This window comes from Lacerta agilis, chromosome 7 (assembly GCF_009819535.1).
Source record: "Lacerta agilis isolate rLacAgi1 chromosome 7, rLacAgi1.pri, whole genome shotgun sequence".
Taxonomy (NCBI): Eukaryota; Metazoa; Chordata; class Lepidosauria; order Squamata; family Lacertidae; genus Lacerta; species Lacerta agilis.
Genome location: NC_046318.1, coordinates 39,382,625 through 39,393,422, shown reverse-complemented (window position 1 = coordinate 39,393,422; position 10,798 = coordinate 39,382,625). Strand labels below are relative to the sequence as shown.

Here is a 10,798-nt window from a genome sequence, read left to right as displayed (position 1 = left end):
ATATAGTTACCCTGAACCACAGTTTATGTGCACTCTGGTGCATCATGGAACTCTGTATGTTGAGAAGGTCCCACAGAAATGAATGGGGAAGTTGTCTACTTACCTAGCTCAGATCACAGCGATAGGATTCCAAAATGTTCTTTTTCACTTCCCTTTGGGGTTTGACATATTTTCGGAGCAGGGTGGATTTTTTTCAAGATGATTTGATTACCTTGTATTTTGTTCTGCTTTTTAATCATTTCTGTTTCACATATTTTAATGGTTCTAAAATTCATGATGGATAGGCCCAAACCTATTTGACTTGCAGTTCTCGGCATTCCAGCTCACTGAAACAGCTTTATCAAGTTTAAGTGCAAAGGATATCAGTTTGGGGATTGCAGTCAACATCAGTCTACTGGAGATTTTCTTAGTGCTCATCCTCTGGACAAGAGTTGCTTATCTTCTGGGCAATAAAACCTGTTCTTAGCCAGCCTGTGCTACAGGCAAGCAGAGGTAGCAAAATAGATTTATTGTTATTGCTGCTCCTGCAGCCCCAGCACCAAAGGGCTTGTTTTTGCCAAGGAATAAACATTAGGAAAGTGTTGAAACAATACACTCCAATGGCTACAGAATTAAGTTTCCATCATCTCTTCCCCCCTCCTCCGCGCAATCCAGGTTTATCATAGGCTGAAACTGGCCGAGGAGCCCCAATAAATACGCATGCAGAAAGAGAGAGCTCTAGGAAAAAGTGGCTCGAGCTGAGAACAGCTTGGCTGGGTGACAGAAGGGGAGGATCATGCGCACAGAGTGGGCAGCGTCAGTACGGGAGACAGCAGCGTTTGCAGTTTTCTCTATTTCAGGAGCTAAGGCGAGGAGCAAAGAGCTTGCTTGGGGACATCGGGAGGTGCAGTGGCGACGAAAGCGAGGGACGGTGGCTCGGGAATGATGAATGAATGACGGTCTGGGTCTGCGAAGCTGGCGAAGCGGAGAGGAATCCGGAAAACACTTGTCTGCGTCGGACATAAGGAAAAGGGAGTCGATGTTGCAGGGTGCAACGTTACTGAGCTGCATCGAGCGGATTGGAAAGATCTGTGGGGGTGGGGGGGAGGAAGATTGCCACCGATTGTGCTTTGTGTGTGTTTGTGTTTTCTGACCGAGGGGTGGAGGAGAGCCCGTCTTGCTGAATCAGAGCGAGGAAAAAGTGTGAGCTTTGTGGCGGGCAAGGAGGGAGCAGGAGTGATGAGAGAGCAAAGGCGAAAACTAGAGGAAGGCGCTGTTGCTGCGGGGCTCTGCCGGGAGGACCGTCGCCTTCGCCACTCACACTCTTGCGCTCGGGAAGGGCTCGAGGAGCCTCAAGTGTCCGCCCCTCCCCGGCGTCTTCTTAGGCAGCCGGGACTATGGAGACTTTGAACGGCACCAGCCTCGGCGAGCCTCTGAAGCCGCCGCCGTCGCCGCAGAGCCCGCACCACTCCTTCGCCGAGAAGAAGAGGCTCCACCGAGCTCCTTCTCCAGCCAGACCTTTCCTCAAGGACCTCCACGCCCGGGCAGCTTCCGCCAAGCCCCCGCCGGTACCCCCCAAATCCCCCAGCCTCTCCGGCAAGCCGCAGTCCCCGCAGGCGGGAGCCCGCCCGCACTCGCCGGGGCTGCTGGCCACGCAGAGCCGCCTCTCCCGGCGGAGCTGCGCCCAGGGCGCGAAGGCGGCGGCGGCGGCTTGCCTCGCTGCCGGCGCGCCTGGCAAGGCGAGCAGCGCCAAATCCGCCCTCTCGAGCAAGAAGGCAGCCCGGGCCCAGGATCAGGCGGGCGCCAAGGCCGGCGGGAGGCAGCCCGGTGGCGAGCCAAGCAAAGGCAGGAAGGGCAAGCGATGCGCCTCTTTGGCCCCGCCGGGTTCCCTGGCACCGGCCGCTGGGCTGGGCAGCGGATCCGGCGCCAGGATCAGCCACACGGACAGCAGCTCCGACCTGTCCGACTGCCCGTCCGAGCCGCTCTCCGACGAGCAGAGGCTGGCTCAGGCCGCCAGCAGCGATGCGGAATCCGGCACCGGCTCCAGCGATCGGGAACGCGAGCAGCCGCAGCCAGCGCCCGCTCTGCCCCCGGGGCCAGGCGTCGCCCCTCAGCCTGCCTCGCCTTCTTTGGACGCCGCCGGCAAAGGGCCGGCAGTAGCGCCACCTGCCTCCCCGGCTCCCTCGGGAGCCGCTAACGTGGAGCAGCCGCCGGGCGAGGAGGCGAACTGGGGGAGAGCCCCGGAGAAAGCGGCGCCTTCCAAAAGCGCGCCGCCTGCGGGGAGCCTGAGGCTGGGCGGCAAAGCCCCGCTGGTGGTGCTTCCCTCCTGCGAGAAGCAGCTGGTGGTCGACGAGGAGGAGCTGCTGAGGGAGATCGAAGAGCTGCGCTCCGAGAACGATTACCTCAAGGTAAAGGGCGGGAAGAAAGAGGAGGAGGGCCTGAGGGGGCAGCCAGCGGGTCAGGGAGTTGGGGAAGCGCCAAGGAAAGGCAGCGCTTGGCTGACCTGGCTGGGGGCAACTTCTCAAAAGTAACAGACACTCCAGACACCGACTGGGGTGAGGGGTAGGGTCGTCCATCTGGAATAAGGGCAGTTTCTTGGAAATGAGGGAGGGGATTCCTTGGGGACAAGGAGCATTGACAAGCCGAACTGGACGGCTGTGAATTTGAAGTTTCCTTGCCAGTTTGAGCTACAGTATTATAGGATGTAATAATAGTGGTGTGCTGGTCCAGAGGTAGTAGTTTCTGGCGAGGAGGAAAGATGGGGATGCCAATTTTGTACCCTCTTTCACCCTATCCTCTCCAGACCAAACGGGGTTCAACTTTGTGGTTCCTGAAGTTTTTCTGCTAATGGATGTTCTTATATTAAAAAAAAAGACATACAAACGCCATGTCTCACGGTTGCAGAAATATGCGCTCTTTTTGTGTCCTAGAGTTGAAGCACAGTAATGTCAAACTTCTTTACGATCAGAGGGGTGGCGGTCCCCTGCAGCAAAAGACAACCCAAAGAGTCTTGTGGCCCCTTAAAGTTTGCCTTTTAAGCGGCCATAAGACTCAGTTGGTTCTTCTTTCCATTGAGGCATGTGGGCTCTTCAGAATGGTGCTGCTATGCTGGGTTCCAGATTAAAACCTTGCAGCTCCATCAAAGGGGGCTGGACATTCCTTCTAGCAGGGCACTTTAATTCCACAAGAGAGACACCAGTTCTACAGAGACGTTTCCAAAAAATGTTTGTGTGGATGGAAGGGAGTGTGGCTCTTGGAGAAGGATGCCAGTCTTTTCACCTCCAGGATGTGTATGAGAGAAGCAGTTAATTGTCTGTGCTTGGATGTTGTGGGAGGCTGTTTGTTAATTAGATACTACTGACATCAATTTCCTTTCCAAATTCCTTTCAGCTCGTCTTTAAAGTAGCTGTATGATGCCCACTTTAAAGTAGTGTAGGACTTTGGATTTAAATCTTTGGGAAAGTATGGTACTAATGAAGCAGGTTTGTGTGTCGTATGTAATATACTGTAGGGGAAAAACCATTTTAGTAGGAAAGTTTCTGAGAAGAATCTTATGCAGTTTGTTCCTATGCATGTTTGTCTGGAAGGAAATCCAAATAAGTTCAGTGGCATTTACTTCCAAGGAAGTTTGTCTGTGACTGTAGCCTCATTCAGCCTGCTGAAGCACAATCACAATCCATAAGGAAGAATAGATGTTTTATTATTGGAATCTGTGAACAATTGTTTCCCACTTTTATATTTTACTTTGTTTACAAGCCACTATATATGTTGCTTTCTGTTAGATTTCAGTTATGTAAATACGTTGCAAATCATACAATTGTTTTGTTAACTTACATTTGGCATGGTGGTTTTCCAAAAACTGTAATGCAACTTGGAAAGTTGACATCAGTGGAACTTTCTTCCAATTTAAAATGAGGACTGAGTTGCCTTTGAGCTTCATTGTTGTTGTTTTTATTATTAAAATATTCTTAAAGACACAAGACAGCATAGTATAAAAATGTAGATATTTGACCTTCCACTAGCAGTTTGATGATCTAACGTAGTAACATATGGAATTTTTTCTCTGTGGAAGACTGACTGGCAAGCTGGTTAGTTAAAATGCTAGTGTTCTAAAAGCTGGTTATAGCTTACAGAGTCTACTAGGGAAATCTTTTTGTTTACAGTATTCTAATCTCTGTGATAACTGATATATAAAATACCTGCTTTCAAGAACATCCCCCCCTACCCCATAACAAATTGAAATGGTAAAAAAATAGAACAACAAGAGCTAGTTTATGTCCTTTATGGACACTGAAGATAGAAGTTAAACAGCTGTTTTGATATTCAGTGTATATAAGTATAAAGTATAATTTGTTTGTGAGAGAAATGACAGATGAGAGATCACACATAGGAGAGCTATGGAGCTCTGTGAATACAGGGTTGTCAACATTTTTTATGGTAGGTGTTTAACAGCTGTGGCAGGGAGGGAAATTAGCTTTTCCTGCCATGGAAATTGATAGGCAGTCTTTCTGTGCTAAATTTCTGTCTGCTGGGCAGCTGATAAAGACACAGGGGGGGCCCTAGTAGAAAGGAACTGCCCATCCTGCCTGCATAATCAGTTGCATTGTGCCTCAACTGTATTTGACCCTTCATACAACGTATCTGCAAGTCTTCTCAATGCCAGCAGTATGATATCACATGCACACAAAATAGGTGGGGGAAATGCAGCAGTTTATGGACATTCTCTCACATTTACATTTTTTATAAAAGGGTTAAATGTGTGCTCTAGAACAGGAGCAAGGGAAGGCAAATGTTCCCAAGAATTTTGAAAAACTTGTACAGATATCTGTGTGTGTGTGTGTGTGTGTGTGTGTGTATGTATATATATATGCAACTTCATAGCAGATTTGCCAGCTAAAAGAAGAAGCTAGATGAGTTAAATTGGATTGTGGAGGAGCCTACAGAGATCTTAAAAAAAAAACAACAGAAGTAGGCCTACTGTATGTTTTGAAACAGATCACGAAATAGTGTGTGCATGTGGAACGGCGGTTTGTATCAGAAGCATATCCACTAGAACACAAAGATAATCCCATAGGTGCCAGAATTGGACAAGAAACAAATATACCACCGAGGGAGGGGGAATATAGCATTTCCCCAGCTCCAAAATAGAATGGTTTCTTTGTTGGGGAAAATGTGATATCCCTGTAAGGGAAGCACAATAGTCAGCCTTGCTGTGTGCACTGTATAGGAAACAAAAGTGTATTTAATGCACAAAACCTATTGTGGGGAGAGTCCCTTGGATACATGTGGGAATAACTTTGTCAGGGAAGGGGATGAGAGAACATGAAGTGTGGGGTTTTAAATCAAAAGGCTTGTGTGAGCCTTGACCACACTTTCTTCCCCCTTGCTCTGTTCTTTAGCATGGCCTTAAAGAAGATATCAGGCAGTTTTGCTCCCATTGTTACCTGTCTACAACTTGTCTTTTTCAAAGAAACCTGGATTGTCCAAGAGACCAGGGGTAGCCAACATGGCTGCCTGCAGAAGTTGTTGGGAGTTGTAGTCCATTAACATTTGCAGGGCACTATGTTGTCTATGCCTGCTGTGGGCTATAATACAGACCCCACCCACACTATGCATTTAAAGTGGTACCATACCACAGTAAGCAGTCATGCGCCCTCCCAGTATTCTGAGTTTGAGTACCATATGTGGCTATTGCTGCTTAGCACTTAGTGACTTGGTGCAGTGCACAAAATGGAATGGTTTTGTGGGGGTTTGGGTGGTTTCAAAGTAGGTGAGAAAGGGAAGTAGGATGGTTAGGCCAGGCTCTATTTGTCTGAAAAGAAGTGGGGTGGCATTTCACCCATCCTCACTTTAAGCACTTTTCTTTTTGGGGGGAAATAAAAAGTATAGCCGGATCCATCTATTTTAGCCAACTTTATGGTAATCTAACGGTCAGGGGTACCTTTACCTTTATGGTCTATGCTATGGTATGTAGGTTTTTTGTTAATTTAGCCTTTATAAGGGGGAAAATATAGCAGGGGAGAGCAAGCTTCTTTTTATCACCAAGTTTGAACGAAGAAAATCAAAGAACCTCACTTGCTTTATCAGTTAAAATGAGATCTCTCCCTTCCCTAATTTGGGGTTCAAATAATTTTTTATCTTATTCATGTATTTGTTCCGTAACAAAGCCTGTTAGTAAGTAACTACCGGTAAGCTGAGATCTGCCAGAATGAGTGAAGATGCGGCAGATCTCCAGTTCAGCCATCAAGTTCCCTGCTCAGCCAGGCTCCCCAGGTCCTCAACCCTCACTCAGCTAGAGATACATGGGCATAACTTCCTTACCCTGGCTCAGCAAGTGGAGCTTACCCTGGCATGAACCTTAACAAATAGGAAAGGGTGGCAGGATTGGGCAGGGGGATCCTAACTCCATTCAGCTTGGTCACATGACATGGCAACTCAGCAGAAAACATGATGGCAAAAAGGGTGACATAAGTCAAACTCAGTTTTAAAGGCTAATTTTCCAGACTTAGGCTGACAGCAGCCACACTCCTGAACAGAGTTTGGATCTGGTATACTTTATGCCAGCTTCCCATATTTAGGATTGTTCCCTTAACATATTAAGCAGGCCCCTAGGATAAAGAACAGCCATGCTAAAAAAGTTATTATAAAGATGCTGCTTAAAATTACCGTATATTCCGGCGTATAAGACGACCCCCAACTTTTCCAGTTAAAATATAGAGTTTGAGATATACTCGACCACAGATTTTCGACCCGGCGTATAAGACGACCCCCGACTTTTGAGAAGATTTTCCTGGATTAAAAAGTAGTCTTATACGCCAGAATATACTGTATTTCTCTTATGTTAAGTCTTCCCATCCATAAATAGAAGTCACTGTTCAAAATGCTGCTGCATGAATTTTTATGTGCTGGAACTTCTACAAGGGTTTGTATTTACAATATGATCTTTTGGCACACTACTGAAGCTACATTCAGAAAGATCTATAAATAAAAGAAAGTGAGATGATTGAATAACCACAAATACTGTACCATTTGACTTTCCTTCTTGTGGATATAGTATTTTGGGTTTAGATTAACAAATGCTTCAGTTTGTAGCCTTTTATTTACAGAGACTATGTGAATTTTGCCTGGAGAGGGGATTTTAGAACTGGACCTAAAAGAGTGGATTAAATGTAGGAAAAGATTGCGGTAAGCTGAAAAGGGGAGTTGTTATTTATAGAAGCAACATGGTGCAGTAGTGCTGGGCATCAGTCTGGTGGTTGTTTTATAAGGTTGGATTAGTTTACTGCAGGCCTAGACAGGGTAGGGTAGCCTTGTCAGCCCCATTTACATTTAAAGTATGGGGTTTGATTTGTAATGTAACACATACAAATGGATGAGAGATGAACCTTTCTTCATAGGAGAATAGGAAGCTGCTATGAAGAACATTTGTTCATGTGGCTCAATATTGCCTACTCTGGCTGGCAATGGCTTTCCAGGGTTTCAGCCAAGGAACATTCCCAGACCTACCTGGGCATGCCAAAGATTGAACCTGGGACCTGCTGCATGCAAGGGAAAGGCTGTACCACTGAGCTACAGTCCTTTCCCTAAGCTGTGGTCCTTCATTTTGCATCAATGCATTCCATCACTTTGAAAAACTTTTCTGCCAAGTGAAATAAGGTGGTGGGAGGGCAAAGAGTTCAGCTCCCCCCAGCCTCATATTTTGTACTGAAATTAGATTCTGCCCCTCAAATTAAGAACAGTTGAGACATGAAAAAGTCCAGTTCATGCTTGTGAAGAACAACATTGGCTGCACCTGACATATCTAGTTGGACCATTCTTCTGGTCCAAAATGACACTGTAGCTGTCTCCTTCAACTCTTAAGTCACTTTTCCCAAGCCTTTATTTATGCAGCAGAAGTTTTAGGCATATCATTTGAATGGTATCCAAGGCTTCCTAACATCCTGTAAAGCAGGGTGGGAAACCTCTGGCCCATGGATGTGACGCAGTCTCTGGGGCCTCACTGTTTAGACTGTGCTCCCTCTTGTGCCGCTCCCTCTTCCACCCACTATGACTAGCTGCTCTGCAGGTTGGCAAGGAAGAGAGGCAGCTGGGGAGGAAGAATTGCATGAATGGACATGCATTTGGGTATGTGTGAGAAGGGGAGAGAGAGTGGGGTGGCTCTGGCCCCACCCACTTTTGGTTTTGGCCTCACAACACTGCTGCTTGCACATGGTCCCTGACAGATTAAATCTGACTCTTGGGTAGGGGAGATTTCTCACCTCTGCTATAAAGAATATGAAAGGCGCTGTGTTTTCCTATGAAATCACCAAACATCATATAAAATGTCAAATACATTGAATTATTTAATTTATATACCTTTTTGCCAAGGTGTAGATAAGATCTTGAGTGATAGCCAACTAAGTTAGAGTAGATGCATTCATTTCAATGGGTTTTCTGATGAATGTGGCTAACAGTGGATATCACCTGGTGTATACGTATTGTAGAATTATTATTATTTTTTGCACAGTAAGAATATCTGGAATTGATGGTGATTATTAAAAAACATATATATCAAAGGCTATGCCTTACTTCTTTGGGAAGCGTTTGCCATTTATTTGCATCTTAAATGTATTAGTCATGGGGAAGAGGAGATAAATCTAACCTTAGGCATCAGAAGAACATTGACAATCTGCAAATGCTGGGGCAGTCAGCTGCTAGAGTGAGAATTCAGCTTGGTAAACAATGGCTGTGGGTCTATCTTCTTAGCCACAGCTGTGGCTCTGCTGAAACATGGCATTGTCCAGGAGAAGCAGAGTGAATATACTGTATGTGTGTGTGCATGTGTGTATATATACTGTATATTCTGGCGTATAAGACTACTGTTTAATCCAGGAAAATCTTCTCAAAATTCAGAAGCGTCTTATATGCCGGGTGGAGAATCTGCGGTCAAGTGTATCTCAAACTCTATATTTTAACTAGAAAAGTTGGGGGTCGTCTTATATGCCTAGTCGTCTTATACGCCGGAAAATACGGTGTGTGTGTGTGTGTGTGTGTGTGTGTGTATATATATCAATCTCCCCAACTGTTTAAAACTGGGAGCAATTGAAAACACATTGACAATCTTAAGAGCTCTGGCATTTTTTTTTATTGGCTTTACATGCATGATCTTTTAGAGGGTTTCATTGTGCAAAAACAATGTTACCAAAAAGCCTGAAGATCCATAATAAATAAATGTGCTTCTAACTATATATATTGTAACTGGTACAAATGGTGACATGAGTATGAGAATATTGATGTGTATAGTTATTTTGGATCCCCCCCCCCCCGAGATTAAAAACATTAGGGTAATTTAAAGCAGTGTTTTTCAACCTTTTTTGGGCAAAGGCACACTTGTTTCATGAAAAAAATCACGAGGCACACCACCATTAGAAAATGTTAAAAAATTTAACTCTGTGCCTATATTGACTACATATAAAGTAATTTTTCAATTTTTCCCACGGCACACCAGGCAACATCTCGTAGGACACTACTCGGAACAGTGGTTGAAAAACACTGATTTAAAGAATGAAGGGTTTAGTATTCAGAAGTTTCCTAGGGCAAATGTATAGTACTGAGTCTTCTTTAAAAAGGGAAGAAAAGAAATATATAAGCTCTGGCTGAAGCTGCTACTGGTTCAAACCCTTTGAAGCCACTTAAGTAGCAGAAATGAATAGCATTTTCTGCATCACAACAGTGCCCTTTTTTCTTTTCACAACAGTCACTCTCATGAATTTTTATAAGCTTTGCATTTTTCAAAAGCAGACACCATCTCAACACACTTTCCCCACCTCATGTTTATTTTCACTATAGTGTAGATTTACATGTTGGTTTTTCTGTTTATGTTGACGTAAGTGTGGTGAATCTTGTTAATAATAAGGTCACTATGCAAAACAGAAGAGCATAAGTAAAATAACTGTGTGTGCAACAGTAGTTTGTGTGCTAGGCATGACAGATCTTCTAGTTACGGTATTTCGATTTTAAGCTTCCCTCTGGTTTGACTGTTATTAAATAGTAAGGATACTTTGCCTCACTCTTTCTGCCCTTCCCAAAATATCTTTGAGCAGACCTTGATTCAGTGGGTTTATCAAGGAAACACACCAAAGAATTTGCCAAGCATTGCTGCTCAGCAGTTTCCATTCACTTCAATAGGGCTTGAAGGGCAGCCCAGCCCCAGCCTGATTAAATAGAATGGCAGCTGTGCACTCACATTATGGTCAGGTTGATTGTTGCAAAGTACTGAGCATTTAGATGGCAGTCCTATGCTCAGTTAGGCTTTAGAGCGGGGGTCAGCAACCTGCGGCTCCGGAGCCGCATGCGGCTCTTTTACACGGCTGCCGCGGCTCCGGGGCGGATACGCCCGCCCACTTCTCCAGCTGGCAGCGACCGCCCTCCAGCTGGCCGGCGGCCCGCCCTCTGGAGTCTGAGGGCGCTGCTCAGGGGCGTACCCAGGATCACCTGGCCTTGGACAGCGGGGCAGTGGGGCTCGGAGGCGGTGGGGACGCAGTAGAGGTGGCGCAGCTCAGCCGAGGGCTCTGGCGGGGAGCTCGCCTGAGGCGCGCACGCTCCTTCGGGAAGAGATGGAACTGGGCGAGCGGGAGGGGGAACTTTGAAGACCCCGCCTCCGCCTCCGAAGCAGGCGCCCATGGGAGAGGCCGCCCCCCGAGCCTGCCTGGCGGGACCAACCCTTCCCAGCTCCGGGAGTCTTCCTAGCGTGGGGGGCGGCCTTGGGGCGGACAGGGGAGCTCCAGGGTCGGCGGGTATGTGGGACCCCGCGGCATCCAGAGGCAGCTGGGAGGCGGGA

General features: G+C 46.5%; 1 protein-coding gene across 5 annotated transcripts in view; it reads left to right on the top strand.

Annotated features, from left to right (window-relative positions):
* Positions 1-2,137: 2,137 nt before the first annotated feature.
* The window catches only part of MTCL1 (microtubule crosslinking factor 1), a 91,593-nt gene continuing 82,932 nt past the window's right edge, over positions 2,138-10,798 (top strand). For 2 of the 5 annotated variants that reach the window (XM_033154910.1, XM_033154908.1), the window contains exon 1: positions 2,138-2,387. The gene's annotated coding sequence lies outside the window, so the exon portion shown is untranslated. The remainder of the gene's footprint in view (positions 2,388-10,798) is intronic. The other 3 variants (XM_033154911.1, XM_033154909.1, XM_033154907.1) reach the window with 2 other exon arrangements.